The sequence below is a fragment of the Scyliorhinus canicula genome, chromosome 12 (genome assembly GCF_902713615.1).
Source record: "Scyliorhinus canicula chromosome 12, sScyCan1.1, whole genome shotgun sequence".
Lineage (NCBI taxonomy): Eukaryota > Metazoa > Chordata > Chondrichthyes > Carcharhiniformes > Scyliorhinidae > Scyliorhinus > Scyliorhinus canicula.
In genome coordinates this window covers 16,926,925-16,949,312 of record NC_052157.1, presented here as the reverse complement: position 1 = coordinate 16,949,312, position 22,388 = coordinate 16,926,925, and the positions used below count along the sequence as shown (strand labels likewise).

General features: G+C 45.8%; 1 long non-coding RNA gene across 2 annotated transcripts in view; it reads left to right on the top strand.

Moving 5' to 3' along the window:
• Nucleotides 1–22,388, top strand: part of LOC119975170 — a 112,462-nt gene that overhangs the window by 29,415 nt on the left and 60,659 nt on the right. For both annotated transcript variants that reach the window (XR_005462670.1, XR_005462669.1), the window contains exons 2-3: nucleotides 11,960–12,062; nucleotides 18,760–19,034. This is a non-coding gene — a long non-coding RNA (uncharacterized LOC119975170). The remainder of the gene's footprint in view (nucleotides 1–11,959; nucleotides 12,063–18,759; nucleotides 19,035–22,388) is intronic.

Here is a 22,388-nt window from a genome sequence, read left to right as displayed (position 1 = left end):
CCTCCTGCTCATCCTCTAATTAGTGTAGTGGGATAATCTACCCAAACATGCAGGTGAGACTCCAGTTTAACGTCTTAGAAAATGCAGCACCTAATGAACATTGCCTGAGAGCACGTGTTCAAGTTCTGAAGCAGGTCTTGAACCCACAACTTTCTGACTCAGAGGTGAGAGTGATAGCAAGAAGTAAACACCAGCTAAATTGGAGAGTGTGGTAACTGCCCAAGAGCTAAAGAAGGAGGTGGAAAGATAGAGTTAAGTGTCATCAATAGATTTTTGCAGGTTTCCTGCTGCTATCACCAGTGAATAATATGTAAATTGCGTGGAATCCTAATTGAGGGTGACTTTCATCCACTCCAGTTTGATGGGTTGTGTGATGGCTGATAAGTCTAATGTGCGATCTGTTAACCCTGTCACATGCAGCCAAAGGAGTGCTTGAAAGACCAGGTAGATGGGTTATTTGGAGGTTTGTGTGCTCCCGCACACGCCTTGACTTCACCTCTGCACATTCCGATGAGGTCTCTTGATCTCTTCGGTACTTTCTAAAAAGAGCCTTATCCACTGTCACTGCTAAGGGTCTTCCATGAGTCATTGGAGATGTTTGACAGGATTCCTGTAAAATGTTTGTCCTCTCCTCCTGGACGTCTCCTGATATGACTGAGTTCCGAGCATAGTTGCTTCAGGAATCTGGTGCCAGGCGTACAAAAAACATGTTTCCCACAGCCCCCAACAGACCTGGTTTGGGTGATTTGTGCCTCGATGATGGACAAGTTGGCTCGCGAAAAGGCTCTGCTGCTGGACTGCGTTTCTTGCCAGCAGATTTTGAGAATCTTGCAACGGTACAAATGGTGGTACTTTCCAATGTTTTAGGGTGCCAGCTCCAAAACAAATAGGAACATGGGGATCACTGCTTGCTGGTGAACCATGAAATTAGTCTTGGGATTGAGTTCTTGACCCTCAAATACTCTTTTCCTCAGTTGGCTGAAGGCTGATACTGGAGGCGATGCTGAATTTTGTCATCTATGTCTGCCTTGGGCGAGAAGAGTCACTTTCTGACCCTGAAGTACACCGGGGGTGACTCTTATTAGCATTGAAAGAGAAGTCATAGGAGATGTGTATCCCAGATTGTGACAGGTAGTAATGGAAGCAGCAATAGGGAGGGGTACAGAGGAAGATGGTCTGGCTCACGGTGTTAAAGCCAGCAGAGGGATTGAGGGCGATGAAGATAGACAATGAGCCCTGGTCACAATCATACATGATGTTGTCGGTGACTTTGGCAAGCTTGGTGTTGGTGCTATGGGTGGGATGGAACCTGATTGGAGGGGGTTGAAGTGCTGTGTGAGGAGTGGAATCTGATTGGAGGGGGTTGAACAAAAAATAATGGAAGAAATGGGAACATACTTGAGAGATATTTTAGCATCAATCATCACTGCAGCAAAGCGTAGAACCATAAAGTAACTGTTTGAATAAAAAAAAATCTTCAAACTCTTCCTTTTGTTGCTTCCCTTGAGACCATGCACTCTTGTCCTCAATTTACTGATCAAATGAAACAATTAATGTTTACCAGGTCTGTTCCCTTTATCATTTTGAACACCTGTCAATTTTCCCTTCATCCCCTAAATTCAAGAGAACAGCTCTTGTTGCTGTAACCTTTTTTAGGGTCTGGTTAAGCACAGGGCTAAATCGCTGGCTTTGAAAGCAGACTAAGGCAGGCCAGTAACATGGTTCAATTCCCGTACCAGCCTCCCCGAACAGGTGTCAGAATGTGGCGACTAGGGGCTTTTCACAGTAACTTCATATGAAGCCTACTTGTGGCAATAAGTGATTTCTTCTTCTTATAACTCAGTTCTTCATCCTTAGTGTTATCATGCAAGGTAATGGGTGCAATTCAGCTTTTGTTGCTGGAGAGGTGAGTGCTGCATGTAACTGGCAAGTCACCGTGGGTTAAACACGCTGGAAATCAAGGATGTTCACCTGCACCTTGAGTGTCATTGGAATATGTGGGTTCCAGGATTTGGTTCCAATGAGATAGGGCTGCGTTGGGGAGTCTGCACAGCTGTGGTTCCTGGATGGAGAATGTCAATGATACATGGAACAAGGCACACATTGGTAGATAGATCATTTCTATGACAAAGTTCTGGACATGATAACACATTCTCAGGCTTATCCTCAGTTTCTGTTGAGGAACCTGCGAGGGGTAACACCGTGTGTTTGGTTTTGTTTTGTGAAGATTAGCTGATATAGCTTTGTCTTGGCACCAATATGGAACGGTGACATTGGCTAGTGTGATATGTGGAATTTTATGTAGTCGATTTTCAAATCTTTGTTACTATTGACTATTTAATAAACAAACTGTTATCAAGTGGCTACTCGTGGGTACACGTGCCATGTCACAGCTGATGGTTATTTCTATCATATTTCAATCAAACCAGAACGGTTTTTCTGACCTCTAGAAGTGCCAGCACCATGGAGGCAGCAGCCAACAATCAAACACTCCAGAGCTGGGCTTCAGCACTGGGGATAGCCTCGTGACTAAAGGGTAAGCGTGTGGACCAGGGGAGGGCAACTGAGCACGCTCCACCGAATGTTCCCAGATCTGGAGTCTGGGGTCAGGGGGGTCCTGCTGTGGCCGGGGTGAGTCTGCAGAGCAAGGTTTGCCAGCACAACTGGCTCACAGGATTGCACCCTGGGAGAAGGTGGGATATATAAGGTTAGAGGAGGCTTGGGGTGTTTGAGGCGTGGAAGCCCTAACTGATTGTCAGTTTCTCTCCTCCAATTCCTTACAGATACCAAAATGGATGGTGGTGTCGGTCCTGCAGAGGCTGCCCTTGTGGTGCTGATGGCAGCCCAGGCGGCTAGATGCCAGAGAAGGAGGCAGTGTCGACACAGGCAGGAGGCAGCACCCCATGTGCAGGGGGCACCACACCCTGAAGACCTGGCCACCATCAGGCTGAGGAGAAACTCAGAGAGGGGGGTATGGCCCAAGGTGTACATGCGTCGTTGGTCTTTTGAGGAGTGATGGACAGGATGTGCCACAGGAGACTCCGTCTCCACAAAGAGATGGTGCGGCATCTGTGCCATGTCCTCACAGTCTTTGTGCCCTGTGGAGGACACCCGCTCCCTGTGGCTGTGAAGCTCACCGCAATGCTGAACATCTATGTCACCACACTGCTGCCTCACAATGCCGAGGACCCGGGTTCGATCCAGGCCCGTGTTACTGTCTATGTAAAGCTTGCACACTCTTGCCGTGTCTGCGTGGGTCTCACCCTACACACTACTAAAAGAAGTTCAGGGTAGATGGATTGGCCACACTAAACTGTCCCTTAATTAGAAAAATAAAAAAAAATTAAATGTAACTTTATGCCACCAGTTCATTCCAGTGTTCGAGCGCGAACTTGTGCAGCATTTCACAAGCTATAGCCACGATGTCGTGCCCGTGGATGAAGCCCACTGATATCCCTGGGCTGCAGGATTCCCTGCCATCAGCGGGGATGGCCCAGGTCACGGGGCAATTGAAGGCATGCACGGTGCCTTGTGCGCATTGGGGCATGAGGGAGTGCCCTTCATTAACGGGAAGGGTTTTCACTCCCTGAAAGTTCAACTCATTTTTAAAAAATAATTTTTATTTTTCCATATTAAGGGGCAATTTAGCATGGCCAATCCACCTACCCTGCACATCTTTTAAGTTGTGGGGATGAAACCCACGCAAACACGGGGAGAATGTGCAACCTCCACAGTGACCAGAGTCAGGATCGAACCTGGGACCTCGGCACCATGAGGCAGCCGCACTAACCACTGTGCCACTATGCTGCCCCTGAATGTTCAACTCATGTGCAACCACCACCTCTTGATCATGCACAGGTGTGCATGCTACCCAGGGAGTGTGCATGCCAGCTACAACCTGGGATACTCAGGGATCCCTGGCATCTTTGAGGACTGCCCCAGGATGATGGGTTTACTCTTGGGGAATAAGTGGTACCCACTGATGTCCTGGTCTTGGTGCCATGCATTGTTGGCATCATCTCCCGCATCCGTAGCCTTTGGGACTCCTCCATTTGCCACGCACTTGCTGGAATGTTGCTGATATCCCCTCCTGAATGTCACGGCTGTGTCCTAGATTCTGCACCAGCTCCCAGATATCCTGAGGCTCAGCATCTGGCTGGGACCCAGCAGAGTCCTGGGATCCAGCAGACCTCCAACTGTTGACTCCCTTGGATGTTCCTACCTCCACCTGATGTGCAGCATGATTGTGCCCTGGAAGCCTGTCCACTAATGTTGCCCACCGAGGTGTGTGCCTCTGCGCAGGTGGAGTTGAGGGTGATAGCTGTGATATCTCAATGGTGGTCTCCTCGAAGATCTCCTCTAGTGGATCTCTTGGGTGACAGGAGGTGAATGACTCTGGATGGCCCGGCCCTATCAGATGGAGATCCTGCGAGATGATCATTTTCTGTGACATGAACTACTCATTGAGGCAGGTCCTCTGGATGAAGGGGCAGTGGATTCTTACCTCTGTGAAGCAGGCCAACCACGCTGTCAGTGACTGCTCTCTCCTTGGTCACCCCCGCGACCTCCAGCGCCCATTCCTCATCAGGGGTGAGGCCTCGAATCTCCGGGAGTCTACCCCCCATCTTGACCCTTTCCTATTTATAATGGACTACCTTCTCCTGTGGGGACAAAGAGAGGGCATTCTAGGGCATGTACTTGATGGGTCGGGGGCCTACCACAGGTGGCATGTGTGGTCACTGCAACTGGACATAAAACAGTTGTATGTGTGTGTGGCAGAGGGTGCTGAGGAACAAGCATGGAGATCGGATGTGGGGAGGGTGCAAGGTGTCAGCCAATCATCTGTGTGTGTGTGGGGGTGGGGGGGGGAGGGGGTTGGGAATTTGAGAAGTGGCAGGCAGAACCGATGCCAGGAGATAAATGTTAACTGACCCTTGTGGCTCAATGGAGGCCGTTGGTCTTCTTCAGACATTGGACGGAGGTCCTTCTGGTCATGCTGCCCGCACTGACAGCTGCTGCCACTGACTCCCAGGCAGCATTGCTGACCCAGCTGCTGTTCCTCTGACCCCCTCGGGGGAACAGAATGCCCCCCCCCCCCCCCCCCATTCACAGTGTTGCGAAGTCTGTCCAAGCCGGCATCTCCAAAGCGAGGAACAGGTCTCCGTGCTGCCATGCTTGTATGTTGACTGGGAGTGAGTGATGAGGGAGTGTTTAAAAGCAGCTCCCCTTTGTTAGCAGTGAGGCACTGCGGCACGAATCTGGCGAATCAGACGGTGAGAAAATAAAAAACAAAATGAAAATCGCTTACTGTCACAAGTAGGCTTCAAATGAAGTTACTGGGAAAAGCCCCTAGTTGCCACATTCCAGCGCCTGTTCGGGGAGGCTGGTATGGGAATTGAACCGTGCTGCTGGCCTGCCTTGGTCTGCTTTAAAAGCCAGCGATTTAGCCCAGTGTGCTAAATCAGCCCCAAACCAGACCATGCTAAACCAGACAGCCAATGACGGCGACTTACTCGTGGGGGCTCATTTTCGGCACTAAATGCCGTTAAATATGGGCCGCGATCTCGCCAAAATGGCTGTTGAGAATCGGGCCCAAAATAACACTTAGAAATTATTTTGTTAAAATGTGCCCCATGTTGCACCGTCACTGGGGCTAATATATCCTTCCTATGTCAGGAACCCGAAACTGCGTATTTCAGATAACTAAAGTAAAAGCTATTCAAAGAAAAGGTAAAGAGCCTGCTTACTGCTGTGCAGATACTTGATTCAGAAGGAAAACTGCAAATAAAAGATTAAACTAAAGTTTTATGCATTTGTAAACGTTTATTATTTGAAGACTCCAAACATGGAGAATGGGAGGGGGGGGGGGGGGCTGCTACCCTCATTTTGCATGCAGCTGTTTATCATTTTGACATGAAGGATGGATGGGTTTATTTATTGTCACGTGTACCAAGGTGCAGTGAAAAGTATTTTTCTACGAACAGCTCAACAGGTCATTAAGTACATGAAAAGAAAATCTGTTGACAATCTGGAGACAATCTGTTGATGGGATTAGATGAAAGGTGAGAGGAACATGAAACCTCACATGTACCTTTGGGTTGCAAGGTCTGCTTTTGTACTGCAAATACTTTGTAATACCTAGTTATATATTTATCTATCCACATTTTTTTAAATTTAAAGTACCCAATGTGGTGATATGAGTGGGAGCACTGCCATTGGTGCAGAGCATTGGTTTCCCATTGGCTCTGGCTGGTCATGTGCCTCTCATCTAATTGGCTGGGACTAGTCATGTGACTGCTCATCAATTGGCCGAGAGGCAAGTAGACCCCGTCTCCGAGGCGGGGTATAAGTACCCAGGTTTCCTGGCGGTCGGCCTTTCTCTGTAGTCGACCACCGGGCTAACAACTAGCTAATTAAAGCCACAGTTTGGATCTTCATCGTGGTGGTTCATTATTGATGGTTCATCACCCATTTTATTTTTTTTCCAATTAAGGGGCAATTTAGCGTGGCCAAACCACCTACCCTGCACATCTTTGGGTTGTGGGGGTGAAACCCACGCAGACACAGACTGAATGTACAAACTCCACATGGACAGTGACCTCGGGCCAGGATCGAACCCGGATCCTCAGCGCCGTGAGGCAGAAGTGCTAACCACTGCACTCCCATGCCGCCCATCTATCCACATCTTTGTTCCCCTGGGTACCTCTTAAATGATCTTGTAACAATTTGTTCACTGGTGAGGTGAAAGCCTCTGCCACTTCACATACTAGTCATTCTCCCCCTTGTAAGAGTATACAGTCTGACTCAGTGAGAAATGCCTTGGCAGAGCTGCTATTTATACATAAATAAATGTATATTTGCAATTTATGTCACACTTTATTTTGCAAATGAAACTGCCTTAAAAGAAAAAGAAAGTCAAACATTTAATGTTGGGTGCTACTGTAGCTTGAAAGTCAAAAGCACTTTCCAGTCAGCAAAGTGCCCTCACAGTAAATGGAAACTCTGAATCCAGGCTGTGTTTACTTAACAATAATTAAATCTTAAAAGGGTCTCAGCTGCACCTTACAAGCAGAGTAACACATTGGAGGTTAATTCCTTCAGGACAGCTCCTCCTTGGCTTCTCCAGCTTGACCCAAACTCTGTTTCGGTAAGTAAACTTTTCCCATTGCAGCCCATTTGATGTTACAGACATGCAGTGGAAGCAGCTTTGAGGAAACTTCTGCTGCCCATTTTGTCTTACATGCTAGAGGATTCCTGTCTTAACGAAGCAGCTCATGATCTGACTTATGGGCAACACCACGGGAGATCTGCTAGTAAAGTACTAAAATTAATACGTGAGTTTGTTTAAACCAGTTGGATTGGGCTCCATATTCTTATCAGCTGTAGAATTTTCAGCATTGTAGGATGTTCTGGAGCAGGAACAGATTTTGTGTTAACTGCATACTGAAACTATTATCAGTACCAGCCTGTATGGGGCAAAGTATATTAGTTTTGTAGAAATTATTCACCTACTAACACACTCACACGGTCTCAGATTTAACCTCAATTTTGTCATGAGTTAACCGATTTCAGCTGGTAAAATTAAATGCTGTGCTACAATTAGTTTAGGTGAGGGAACAGAAAATTAGCTATGGAGTGATCCCTGATGAAAGGTGCTTGGATTTTTTTGTGGTAAATGAGGACAACAGCACTGGTAAGTATGAAGTGCCTTTGATGTAATAAAACATCACGGGCTTTTCACAGGAGTGTTATAAATAAAATTTGCCATTGAACCACATAAGAGATACTGGGACAAATGACCAAATGCTTGGTGAAAGAGAGCTAGGATTCAAGGAACATTGAAACAGCAAAAAGTGAAGAATTGGAGAAGTTTAGGTTACGGCCTTGACAGCTGAAGGCACAGCCACCAATGGTGAAACAGTTAGAATTGGGGATGTTCAAGTGGTCAGAATTAGGTAAGCAGAGGTATCTTGGAGGATTGTGTGGCTGGAACAGAACACAGCCATAAAGAAGGGTAGGCCATGGAGCGATTTGAAAGCAAAGATGACATTTTAAGGGCAGCACGTTGGCGCAGTGGTTAGCACTGGGACTACGGCGCTGAGGACCCGGGTTCGAATCCCGGCTCTGGGTCACTGTCCGTATTGAGTTTGCACATTCTCCCCGTATCTGCGTGGGTTTCACCCCCACAACTCAAAGATGTGCAGGTTAGGTGGAATGGCCACTCTATATTGCCCCATAATTGGACAAAAAAAATAATTAGGTATTCTAAATTTATTTTAATAAAATGCCCTCACCGTCAGGAAACCCATGGTGCGCCATCGGCGAGACCAGAAGATCCCGCCAACGTGAAAGACCGGAAGGATATGGCAAATGGGGGGAGTTTTCCGCCTTTCATATCAGTGGGATCAGCCGGTTCTGCCAAAGGCCTCCCCCAATGGTGGGTTCCTCGACGGCAACACAAATGATTGACTCCCGGTCCTGCTGCCGTGTTCTGCCTCCACTGCCAGAAAGAACGTGGCAGAGGGGCAGGAAAATCCTGACCTATGGCTTATCCAGAGAAGCAGTCTGACATTTTAGAGATGGCAGAGATGCACAAAGAGGTAGTGGTTGAGTAAAACTGGAAGTCCTCAACGTATATGTGGGAACTGACAGTGCTCTTGAATGATTCAGAGGACAGGATTGAGTTTAGCTCTATCAGCATCATCACCTCCCCATTTTCCAATAGCCTGCCAACACTTTACCCACGCCTGTCTGCTAACCATCAGCTTCAAGGATAGACCCTATAGAATGGCCCACATAAAACAAATTGTGATGTGAATCAGAAGTGTTCACATGAATGTTGTAATCTAATAGCAACTATAACTTGTATTTACATAGAAACGTCAGCAGAGAGCGAACATACCAACGTGCTTCACAGAAGCCTAGTCAGACAATGGACAGCTAAACCAAAGAAGGAGAAATTAATTAATATTTTAAACAAAGCATGGCTAATTCTTCTCCAAAAGTGACATCGACATCACTTTCCCACATCTATGTGTCCATGAGATGATGGAAGTGATGGCTTGTAAAATTAAATTTAAGGGCGGTACAGTGGCGTAGTGGTTCGCACTGCTGCGCCACGACGCCGAGGACCCGGGTTTGATCCCAGCCCTGGGTCACTGTCTGTGTGGAGTTTGCACAATCTCCTTTTTTTATAAATTCAGAATACCCAATTATTTTTTTTCCAATTAAGGAGCAATTTAGCGTGGCAATCCCCCTCGCCTGCACGTTGTTTTGGGTTGTGGGGGTGAGACCCAAGCAGACGCGGGGAGAATGTGCAAACTCCACACGGACAGTGACCCAGGGCCGGGATCGAAAGTGGGTCTTCGGCGTGGTGAGGCAGCAGAGCTAACCACTGCGCTAAATTGCGCCGTAATTGGAAAAAGAAATTTAAAATAACATTTAACTGGAGAGGGGCAAAGTCTATTAGCAGTCTTCCTGCTGGGGGAGGGTAATCAAGACCCTCCGACATTCCCACGCTTTGTATAGTTATCCTGCCCAGGAGAAGCAACTGGGAAAATTCCAAGTTACTTTCTCTTCTCCAGCCCTCTCCAGACAGGGCAGCCAGAAAAGTGGAATTTAGGCCAGAAGCAGATCATGTGTGATCCTACTGAATGGCAGAGCAGGCTGGAAGGGCCAAATGTTCCTACCTCAGACTGGCATTCTTCTCCATTTGCCCAGTTAATTAAACCTACTACTCTTCTTTTCCATCCTCAATATCACCGTATATGTCTACTCTTCCTGGTGACACTCATTTTCCCTTGTCCCCAGTTCATGCCTACACACTTCTCCCCTCTTTCATTTCCCATTTTCCCTCTATCATTCCCCATTTCCAGCCTTTCTTATGATTCATTTTCCCTACAACCCTCTCCCCTTGGTCCTGCTCCTATCTGAGTCCTGCTACTAATGGGAAGGATTCTAATCCCTGTATATCATTTGCAGATGGGGGAGACAGTATAGTGGTGTTCCCATATAGGATCCCTATAGTGCGGAAGGAGGCCGATCAGCCCATCGAGCCTGCACATAGGCCCACTCCCCCTCACTGTCCTTTAACCCCACCTAACATGCACATCTTTGGACTGTGGGAGGAAACTGGAGCACTTGGAGGAAACCCCCGCAGACACGGGGAGAATGTGCAGACTCAACACAGTCAGTTACCCAAGGCCGGTATTGAACCCAAGCCATTGCGGCTGTGAGGCAGCAGTGCTAACCACTGCCGCTGTGCTGTAATGTCGCTGGACTCGTAATCCAGAGACTCTGGGCACAAATTCAAATCCCAGAATTGGTGGAATTTGAAATCAATTAACAAAGTCATGAAGTCATCATTGCTTGTTGTTAATGACCAATCTGGTTCACCAATGCCTTTTAGTGAAGGATCTACCATCCCTACCTGGTGTAGTTTACCGGTGCCTCCAGATCCCCAGCAATATGGTTGATTCCTAATTGTCCACTGAAATAGCCTCACAAATGATTCATTTCGAGAGGAATTAGGGATGGGCAACAAAGTGACACCCACGTCCATATCAAATGAAAAAAAGGGCATGAATTTTGCTTCTGCAACAACTCCCATCTATCTGCCCAACCAGAATTACTTCCAGTAATTCCACAGAAGCTTATAGCCAAGTTCCGCACACAGGAGTGTGGCCTCAACTGGGACCTGGGATTCATGTCGCATTACATTCATCCCCCACCATCTGGCCTGGGCTTGCAAAATCCTACCAACTGTCCTGGCTAGAGACAATTCACACCTCTTTAACCTGGGGTTACCCCTATCTTTGGATCTGTAAAGATTTAATTACCTGCAAATGCTCGCATTCTAAGTATTGTCTGGCATCTTTGAATTTGTCTATATATATGTTTCTGGAACATACCTATTCATTCACCTGAGGAAGGAGCAGTGCTCCGATAGCTAGTGTTTGAAACAAACATGTTGGACTTCAACCTGGTGTTGTAAGACTTCTTACTGTGCTCACCCCAGTCCAATGCCAGCATCTCCACATCAGAATTACTTCCGTCAGCTTTAGGAATACTGTTGATCCATTAGAAACTGGATTTGGGGAGCTTGGAGGAGGGAGGTAGCCCACACTGACTGGACCCATCATCACTGATTGTCAATGGTAAAATGTTGATAGTTGGCATGTGTGTCATTGCCTGTGCTAGCATGTGAAGAATAGCCTATTGGATGAATACTGGAGGGTGGTTGGTACCCGTGAAATTTTACTCCATTAAGGATCAGCATCTTCAGTCAGTAGGGGGTGGGCAGGTGTGCAGAAAGGAGGTAAAGAAAATGTAGAATAATTTTGTACAAATAGAAAATAGATGCATTGTCCTGATTAAACTATAATTTATATTGTAAGATGTTGGTAATTATCCATGTGGCATGAAGACTCCAAATGAACCCAGTATATCATGACATAAAAGATCTTGTGTTATGCTGTAATGTGATCCACTATGTGAAAATAAAAAGGTTCCAATTTGGCAACATAAAAAATCTATATCCCAAACTCTGTTAAAAGCTTCAGAGCTTAAAATATCAGGCTCCATGGTGTGTGAGGTAGACCCATGCCTCTTTTCCAACTCCTACAGTGTCCAATGGCATTGAATACCTGGTGTTGATTGATCAAAGAAACAAACCTTAAAAGGAGCTTTCTAGAGCAGCGTATGTGTGTTCAATTCTGTGCCTACGGGCACCTCCACTCCCTAATTTCCCGGTTCCTTCATCTCCATATCTCTTCTTGTAATCATCCTTGGAAGGCAATGGAACAAGCAATCAGCTGATCTCTGTCCATTTTAACAACCTTGAGATTGGGCAGTTAGAGCATTGGGTCCTTGAGTCTACCATCCCGATGTCTAATTTTGTATCACAAATGCGAAACTCACCAGTTGGTTTGCCATTTTCTTTTGTATTTCTCTGATTTAGGCTTCTTCTGCCTTTCTGAAGGGCACTGGCAAGGACTGGCTGGAGTGGCAGAGGTTGTCCCTCGATCATTAACAACTGAGGACATCACTCATCATTACACCGGGTAAGAAACTCAGACGTTGCTTTAATAAATGGCCAACAGTGCCAGAGAGACTGAACAAATCTCTCCCCCTCCCCCTCCACCACCATGAATTGAGTTTCAATGCATTCTGCAGCTGTTGTCTAGACTAGTATCTGAGCTCAACCTTGAGTTTCTCTATATCTAATAGTAATAATAAACTATTATTGTCACAAGTATGAAGTTACTGTGAAAAGCCCCTAGACTAGTTACTAGTAAAATTAGTAACAGCTCGGAAATGAACAAGTTAATTATTTTTTTTATAGGGTTAGAGGATGCTTTGTTTATTTTTCACCCACGTCAATTTTCTCCCTTTCTCTCCTGAAACCGTGTTCGAGTATAGTTTCCATGGGAACCACCCACCCTCCGATGCCTCACCCTGTGTACCCATGTTCAGTAGCTATTCAAAAATGAGGCATTCCGGTTAAATTTGACCTTGTCCACACCTGACACACAGTGGCCAGGAAGATAAAACCCCTCCACCCCACAGGAGCTAAGGCTGATTTGTTGCATCCCTGCTCTACCCTGCAATCACCTAACTCAGCACGGACAGGCGATAGATCATTTTGGTCCAGACGGCTCAGAACCAATTGCTGCCCAGACCCATTGAGCCAACAAATTACGCTTCCTGATTCTGAGCTTATCACAGGCCCATTCTCTCATGTATATGTACTGGCAGTTTGCAACAGTTTTGATAGGGGGTGGACTTTTCCCATTTTGAGACAAAGTGCAGTGGTGGACAGCTCTGGCGGTGCCTACCTCCCGACCAGAATGGCAGGATCCTGCACCAGATTCAGCGTTTGGAATCTTATTAATTATGCACAAGCACTTTCCCCTCCAAGTCTCCGGGTGGGCCAACAGCTGATTGGTCCACCTGCCGTCAGCTGGTGGGCTCAAATGTCCCACCGTCATCGTTAAACATCAGTCCAGTGCTCTGTCCAGCCCACCTGTCTTAGTCAGACCATGCAGGATGTCAGCAGCCCAGAGGGAAAATGTGAGCAGCCTGATAAAGAAGTCTGCTCCTTGATTCAACCACCCCTCCCTCTGAGCCCATCACCACACTTGGACTTCTACCCAATGAATCTGGAGTCTCTATGCATCCCCTTCCAGTAAACAATGTGATATCCCATTGACCCCCTTGTTTGTGAACTTTTCACACAGTCTTTTTGTGGTCCAGTTTCTGTCCCCTCAGCTTTTCCTCTGCCTTACAATGTTTGTCACCCCCATCCACCACATTGCCTCTCTGCATGCAGCCGCGAGCATTTGCGCCCCCCCCCCCTTTTTTTACACCACTCCTTCCACATTCACCCCAACCGAAGTTAGGATCAGTCTTGTCCAGATAGACACTGTGTGGTACCAGGAGGGAAGGAGACCCCTATCCTCCCCAACCCCAGGTGCTGTACAGATCTAACCGTGACACAGGAGGGTCCATGGGTCCAGCAACATGGTGCTGGCTATGAAGACATTCTAAACATGGAGATGGAGGCAGGAACTGGTTTGCCCTGGTGTCAGAGGGTGGCTGGTTCCCATAGAAACCGGCAGAGTGTTGTACAGCGCAACAAGAGCAGCGCAGTGCCATGGCAGAAAGCTGTTGCACTCTCCCGTAGTCTCTGGCAAGCTGAGGACCACCTTGTGTATGGCACTCGTTTAGAAATCAGGTTTGACCAGGATATAAGATTGAAAAGACTGACATGATGCCAGCTGTCAGCTGTTTTAAAGAGCATTCATGAGATTGTGATGAGCCAGCGGGAAGAGTGACCCACCAGTAAGAGAATTGCAACGCGACTTTACACCAGCAGGTATCCGACTTTTTGGTTGCTGCTCAATTTGCTGATCCTGCCCGCCACCAAACCTCATGGGCGGGATGGCGGAAATCCACCCAGGCTCCTGTCAACTAGTCTTGGCCACAGTTGGAGAGAGACAAAGGATGTGCAGAGGGCAGGAAAGTGGAAAGTCATTATAATCTGTTCCCCTAAAATGTTCTAACACCCTGTTGTAGTATGAGTTAACAGCCAGGAATTCATATTTGTAATATTAACATTCAATAGGGCGGCATGGTGGCACAGTGGTTAGCACTGCTGCCTCACACCGTCAGGAACCCAGATCCGATTCTGGCCTGGGGTGACTGTCTGTGCGGAGTCTACACATTCTCCCCGTGTCTCGTGGGTTTCCTCCGGTTTCTTCCCACAGTCCAAAGACGTGCAGGTTAGGTGGATTGGCCATGATAAATTGCCCTTAGTGACTACAAAGGTTAAGAGGGGTTATTGGGTTATGGAGGTAGGGTGGAAGTGACGGCTTAAGTGGGTCGGTGCAGACTTGATGGGCTGAATGGCCTCCTTCTGCATTGTATGTTCTATGTCTATATTAAAAGCTTAATATGTCTGGTATACTCCTCTGCCTGCAGTTCTAATGCAGCATTAACCTGTTCGAGATGGTCTCATGTCCCTGTTAAACAAATGGACAGATGGGTGTTGTACAACTGTGGTTAATGTTTCTGTACTAGTTTTGTATATATGAATTTCAAGTTGAAACATCACGGTGAATATCCCTGGGATATTCTGTGTGGGTCAGGTGACAGCTTTCACCTTCCTCCGTTCACAAATGGCACCAGTGAAAGTAGTTTTTGATATGAATAAAATAAAGAACACTGGTAGGAGGAAGGTGTAAATAACTCTTATTCATGGAAACGTGAAAATGGCTCGACACCAAGTACTATGGGCGGGATTTAGCAGGCTCATTGACCATGTGTGGAAATCCAGTCATGGCCACAAAATATCGGGAAAGGCCAAAATATCAGGAAAGGCATTTAAGAGTCAACCACATGTAGGCCAGACCAAGTAAGGGCGGCAGATTTCCCTCCCTGAAGGACATTAGTGAGCCAGAAGGGTTTTTATGACGATCAATAATGGTTTCATAGTCATCATTAGACATTTAAGTCTAAATTTTTATTGAATTCAATTTTTGGTGGGATTCGAACCTCGGTACCCAGAACATTACCCCGGGTCTCTGAATTGCTAGTCCAGTGACCAATACTATTACGCCACTGCCTCCCCTAACATCCCAAGGTGTTTCCTAGCAGGAAAGGTTCAGGGGGAGGGTTGGAAGGGGAATGAGTCGGAGTTGGTGAGAATGGACAAGTTGCAGTAGGTGATGAGTTCAGGGGAGGAAACAAAGGTGAAGTGCAATTAAAGTGGTAGATCTTCTGGAGGTTTTTGAAGTGGCTGAGAGAAGCAATAAGGTGGGCATGTTTAAGCGGAGAGTACGGCTAAGATGGCTGAAAGCTTTGCCATCTGTGATAGAATGTGGGAGGTGGAATATGACCACTGGAGCAACACTAGAATGACTGGAATATTGGAGTGCAACTTGGGGTGTGATGTCCTCTCTCCCACCTCCAAGAACGAAATCCCTGTCAGCATCAACAACCAAGAATGATTACTTCAGTAATGTATCACAGGGCTCCTTGCTGGTTCATTCAGAGGATGCGGGCATCGTTGGCTTGGCCAGCATTTATTGCACATTCCTAATTGCCCTTGAGAAGGTGGTGATGAGCTACCTTCTTGAACCCCTGTAGTCTGTGTGGTGTAGGTACACCCACAGTGCCGTTACAGAAGGAGTTCCGGGAATTTGACCCAGTGACACTGAAGGAATGGGGATATAATTCCGAGCATGGTGTGAACCTTAGAACATAGAAAAATACAGCACAGAACAGGCCCTTCGGCCCACGATGTTGTGCCGAACCTTTGTCCTAGATTAATCATAGATTATCATAGAATTTACAGTGCAGAAGGAGGCCATTCGGGCCATCGAGTCTGCACCGGCTCTTGGAAAGAGCACCCTTCCCAAGGTCAACACCTTCACCCTATCCCCATAACCCACTAACCCCACCCAACACTAAGGGCAATTTTGGACACTAAGGGCAATTTATCATGGCCAATCCACCTAACCTGCACATCTTTGGACTGTGGGAGGAAACCGGAGCACCTGGAGGAAACCCACGCACACACAGGGAGGATGTGCAGACTCCGCACAGACAGTGACCCAAGCCGGAATCGAACCTGGGACCCTGGAGCTGTGAAGCAATTGTGCTATCCACAATGCTACCGTGCTGCCCTTAAGAACAAATTAATCTACACTCCATCATACTACCGTAATCCATGTAGCTATCCAATAGCCGCTTGAAGGTCCCTAATGTTTCCGACTCAACTACTTCCATAGGCAGTGCATTCCATACCCCCACTACTCTCTGGGTAAAGAACCTACCTCTGACATCCCCCCTATATCTTCCACCATTCACCTTAAATTTATGTCCCCTTGTAATGGTTTGTTCCACCCTGGGAAAAAGTCTCTGACTGTCTACTCTATCTATTCCCTTGATAATCTTATAAACCTCTATCAAGTCGCCCCTCATCCTTCTCTGTTCTAATGAGAAAAGGCCTAGCACCCTCAACCTTTCCTCGTAAGACCTACTCTCCATTCCAGGCAACATCCTGGTAAATCTCCTTTGCACCTTTTCCAAAGGTTCCACATCCTTCCTAAAATGAGGCGACCAGAACTACACACAGTACTCCAAATGTGGCCTCACCAAGGTTTTGTACAGCTGCATTATCACCTCACGGCTCTTAAATTCAATCCCTCTGCTAATGAACGCTAGCACACCATAGGCCTTCTTCACAGCTCTATCCACTTGAGTGGCAACTTTCAAAGATCTATGAACATAGACCCCAAGATCTCTCTGCTCCTCTACATTGCCAGGAACCCTACCATTAACCCTGTATTCCGCATTCATATTTGTCCTTCCAAAATGGACAACCTCACACTTTTCAGGGTTAAACTCCATTTGCCACTTCTCAGCCCAGCTCTGCATCCTATCTATGTCTCTTTGCAGCTGACAACAGCCCTCCTCACTATCCAAAACTCCACCAATCTTCGTATCGTCTGCAAATTTACTGACCCACCCTTCAACTCCCTCATCCAAGTCATTAATTAAAATCACAAACAGCAGAGGACCCAGAACTGATTCCTGCGGTACGCCACTGGTAACTGGGCTCCAGGCTGAATACTTGCCATCTACCACCACTCTCTGACTTCTATTGGTTAGCCAGTTTGCTATCCAACTGGCCAAGTTTCCCACTATCACATGCCTCCTTACTTTCTGCATAAGTCTACCATGGGGAACCTTATCAAATGCCTTACTAAAATCCATGTACACTACATCCACTGCTTTACCTTCATCCACATGCTTGGTCACCTCCTCAAACAATTCAATAAGACTCGTAAGGCAAGACCTACCCCTCACAAATCCGTGCTGACTATCCCTAATCAAGCAGTGTCTTTCCAGATGCTCAGAAATCCTATCCCTCAGTACCCTTTCCATTACTTTGCCTACCACCGAAGTAAGACTAACTGGCCTGTAATTCCCAGTGTTATCCCTATTCCCTTTTTTGAACAGGGGCACGACATTCGCCACTCTCCAATCCTCTGGTACCACCCATGTTGACAGTGAGGACGAAAAGATAATTGCCAACGGCTCTGCAATTTCATCTCTTGCTTCCCATAGAATCCTTGGATATATCCCGTCATGCCCGGGGGGCTTGTCTATCCTCAAGTTTTTCAAAATGCCCAACACATCTTCCTTCCTAACAAGTATCTCCTCGATCTTACCAGTCTGTTTCACACTGTCCTCTCCAACAATATGGCCCCTCTCATTTGTAAATACTGAAGAAAAATACTTGTTCAAGACCTCTCCTATCTCTTCAGACTCAATATACAATCTCCCGCTACTGTCCTTGATCGGACCTACCCTCGCTCTAGTCATTCTCATATGGACCTTGGAGGGGAACCTCCAGGCGTAGGTGTTCCCATGAGTCTGGTACCCTTGTCTTTCTGTAGTAGAGGTTGCAGGTTTGGAAGGTGCTGTTGAAGGTGCCTTGATGACGTGCTGCAGTGCATTTTGCAGATGTTACACACTGTGCCATCCACTGGCGATGAAGGGACTGAATGATTAAAGCGGTGGATGGAGTACTAATCCATCTGGCTGCATGGTCCTGGATGGTGTCGAGCTTCTTGAGTGTTGTTGGAGTTGCACCACTCTAGGCAGGTGGACAGAATTCTATCACATGCCTAGTAGCGTGAAACAGCAACAGAAAAAGCCAGCCACATGACCTAAGGAGAGGAGGGAATTGGTGGGAACAAATAAAAACACATTTTGAAACAGGATATGATTATTCCAGGCACCTCACATTTGAAAGCAATGAGTTATCATATCACTGGCTACTCGTGCATCGCAGTTAGTGATAAATACATCTGCATCGTGTCCAGGGGCTCAATTTTGAAACATGTTTCTGATTCTTTTATCCAAAAGATTTGAATTATCCACACTTTTATTTTCCTTCTGCAAGCTAAATTTTCAGGTCCAGATTCTAGAATTTTCCAACCAAGAATTGTTATTAATTAGGAAGCAAAATTTATCACAGGGCCTTTGCAAACAGTGTGTGGAAAGATTGCAGAATGGCGAGGAGAACCTGACCCCAATTTTTTTCTGGCTCTCCTCCCTTCCCTGTTCCTGAGAATCTCACCTCCCAGTGAGGCCGTGTATCAATGAGACACAGAACAGTAGTTCAGCAGAGCTAGGGCAAGACATGAATGCTGAGAGACTAACAGAATCATTGCTCCTATTTTCCAGCACATCCTTCGATATGAAAAAAAAAACAGCATTGAAATCCTCTATGAAGACTGCGATCTCTTTTTTTCCCCCCTGGTGAGACTGTGAATTTCTGAATTCGTGAAGCTGCCGCTGTGAGCCACGCACAACATCGTGCCAGAAGGCAAAGGAATGCCAGCCTGAGTGGTCAGCCAGGTGCCATTTTGTGCAGAGAGAGCTCTTTGCTCTGCAGCCATCTTGAGGGGGAATCTTGCAGCTTCTAAAATGGACGTAACGCAACTCAGTCTGGGCATAAGGTAGGCAATACAATTGTCAAATCCACGTTCACGCTCTCCACTAACACCTACCCCCCCCCCCCCCCCCCCCCCCGACTTCCTCATTACACTAATTACCTAAGCAAGCGGCGATAAATGAAGCTCGGGTGACCGAATCCTGTCGCTCGTATTCTTTCAAGCAGAAAATGTGCCCTCAATTTTAATTGAATTAACATTATTTCTGACTTCTTTGATCATTCCTTCCATCCTTTTTATAGACGGGCGTTAGTAACGTGCCCCGTGTATTTTCAACATTTACAGTGAATAAACCCGTTTGAGGATTTTCCCAAATAATCACCGCTGTGTACATAGTATTTCAAAAGACAGTTCTGACTCTCGTTCATCCCTGGCTTAGATTGATACAATAAGGTGATTTATAAAAACAACATCAAATGAAATGACACATTTGGTGCTGTTTTAAGGTAAAGCAGAATGTTATTAAGTGGATCTTTGAATAAAATCAAAGATTAACTTAACTGGAAATGCAAAAAGAAAATTAAAGTGCAACGACTGGGTTTATAGGAACATGTACAGTAATAATTTGACTGCTTTTCCTGGCTCTATCTGTACCTAGATATTTTCACATTATGCTGTGCTTATTTTTATGCTGATTCTCTCCCCACATCCACTCAGTGCTGCCCTTTTGGACTTCAGCCACTTGCTGCAGCCTTGCTCAAGTGGCACCTCTTCATGTGTGAGCCCAGCAAGTGAATGTTAGCGGGGCAATCAGCCATGTGAGTCATCACATCAGACCATGATAATGTCCTTCCACAATTTTCAGCATAGAGCCATGGGAAAGAGTTCAGGATTGGGAATGCTGACTGACTTTAGTTCCCGGTATCCCTCCCGCAACATCTATTTAATGCATCACGCCCCTCCTTTCAAGAACATTTCCTTTTTGACATTGCTGGAGGTTAATACTTCAAATGAATAATTATTCTACTTCCTGCATTTAACCAGGATAAAATTAATGGTTTGCTGTCAATGTTAACCCTTTAAATACTGAATCTTTGATACAGGGAGTAACATATTATATAGGGAAGTGAACCCACGACTGCTGCGACCGGTGCCTTAAAGGGCCACAAGATTCCTAGCAACCTGTCATAGCAACAGCATGTGCTGTTTGTATCATGGCATTTTGTCTCATGGGGAGCCCATCTCCAGAGTATGCACTCTTAAAATATTTTTTGAAAATATACTGCACTTAATATCCTGAGGTTTCTCCACCACTTTCATGACGGTTGAAGCACGAACAAGGTTCTATCCAGATGTGGTGCACACTTTCACAATCGGTGTCTTTGTGCACAAATGTGTACCGGCTTTTCACTGCCCTCTGCCCAACCTAGTTTTTCCCCTGCATTTTTCATTCCCTTCCCCTTCTGAAGGTGTTGACTGCTGTTGGGAGCACAGGCCCACGCCCATCATCCAGCCTGCAGTACCACTCAAGTGTCAGTTCTTCATTTTTGAGCAGCATTAGCAGGCGTCTGCACCACAGGAACAACACAGCTGGACCTATGCTCACCCTCATTCCACACATATTTACTTTACCTACAAAAGACACTGATTAATAATCAAAGCCAGAAGGCCATGCAGACTGCTGCTTTTTAATTTGTATTATGCCTCCGAACGTGGGCTTTGCATGATGTGAGTGTTGGGTGCATGGGGAAATGATCGGACACCATAGTGATGAAGCACCAGTCAAGCAGCCTGCTGATGCTACACTGTCCCTGAAGAATGACCACATTGAGGATGTACTGGGGTTTTGCTGGAAAGTATGCAGATATACCCAAGGAAGGAGTGCCTGAAATTTGAGAAAAACAACGTGATATTTTAATCAACATTTCTCTTTGGTAGCTGAGAGTTGGAAATGGAAATAAAAATCAGATTATTAAGCCCACATGTTGGATAGAAGAAGCAGTGAAGAAATCATAATGTCTAGCCGGTGTGGGCCCAGCAAGCTGTCTGTATAGAGGACAGGTGAAGGAGTAATGAGAAAAGACCCTTAGCAAAACACAAATGAATACTTTGATTTTACTGTTCTATTCTCATTTTAAATAAAATTTTATCAATGAAAAATAGAATCAGAATATATAAAAAATAACAGAGGGCAAGATCTTCGAATTTTAAAAAAAGGTACAGGAATTTGGTGCTATTAAGGGAATAAAATATATACTGTAAAACTATTTTTGAAGGAAAAATGAATATGGTGTAGAAATCACCTGATAATATTTTCCACATTTATTTATAAAGAAAAGGGTGCGGATTTTGTTATGCACATGTTGTGGATGGTTTTTGTAATATTTACTGTGCAGAAAAAAGACAATTTTTCCCCAGAAGGGCCAACCCTTTGTGGTTGATCTACAGGAGCAGAAAGAATGTTCTGAACAGGAAAGGCCATTCACGTGTTGCTATACAATTCAGCAATAATGTAATGCAGCCTGCTTAAGCTGTTGTCTGTGCAGGCCTCAGGCCTACCATGCATGAACAGCCTGGCTTCTCTGGATTTCTACATGCCCACAAAATAACACTAGCCTGTTTCAAATCGCAACCCTTTTGTGAATATTTCCAGCTTTAAAAAATGCCTGTTAAATCCAGATGGATACAACAACCCTACTTTCACATTAAAGACTCACCATCCATAATTTTAAAGTTCTGAGGCCTAAGTCTTTCTTGGTTTATTGCAAAAATGTGTTACACTGCCTTATCTTTCCTCTTGCTGGTAGTTGGAGAAAAACACAAGGGTGAATGAGCAGAGATTGTTGCAGATACTGTACCTATTCACAAAAGGGAGCAATTTGATGCACTGATATTAAGGCCATGTAGCTCCTTAGGTTTTTCCAACATCTTTTATACAGATTGAACATTGATTTTTGCACTAACCTGTAATTTCATTTATGTAACGATTCTGAACTAAGTTGTGCTGTTCAGGTATTGAACTGGCGGACTTTGGTTCCCAGGAGCAAGAACCTACCGTATAACCTTTAGAAACTGCTAACACTAATCGTCAGACCATCTATTCGAGAATTTGGAAGAGTAATTTTCTAATACCTTCAGGTTGATGTATTACCAAATACATTTTTGGGCAGCACGGTGGGGCAGTTGTTAGCACGGCTGCCTCAGTGCGCTGAGGACCTGGGTTCAATCCCGGCCCTGGGTCACTGTCTATGTGGAGTTTGCACATTCTCCCCATGTCTGTGTGGGTCTCACGCCCACAACCCAAAAGATGTGCCGACTAGGTGGGCCGTGCTAAATCACCCCTTAATTGGAAGAAAAGAATTGAGTACATTAAATTTATATTCAAAACTATATATATATATATTTCGTAACTACAGTTAT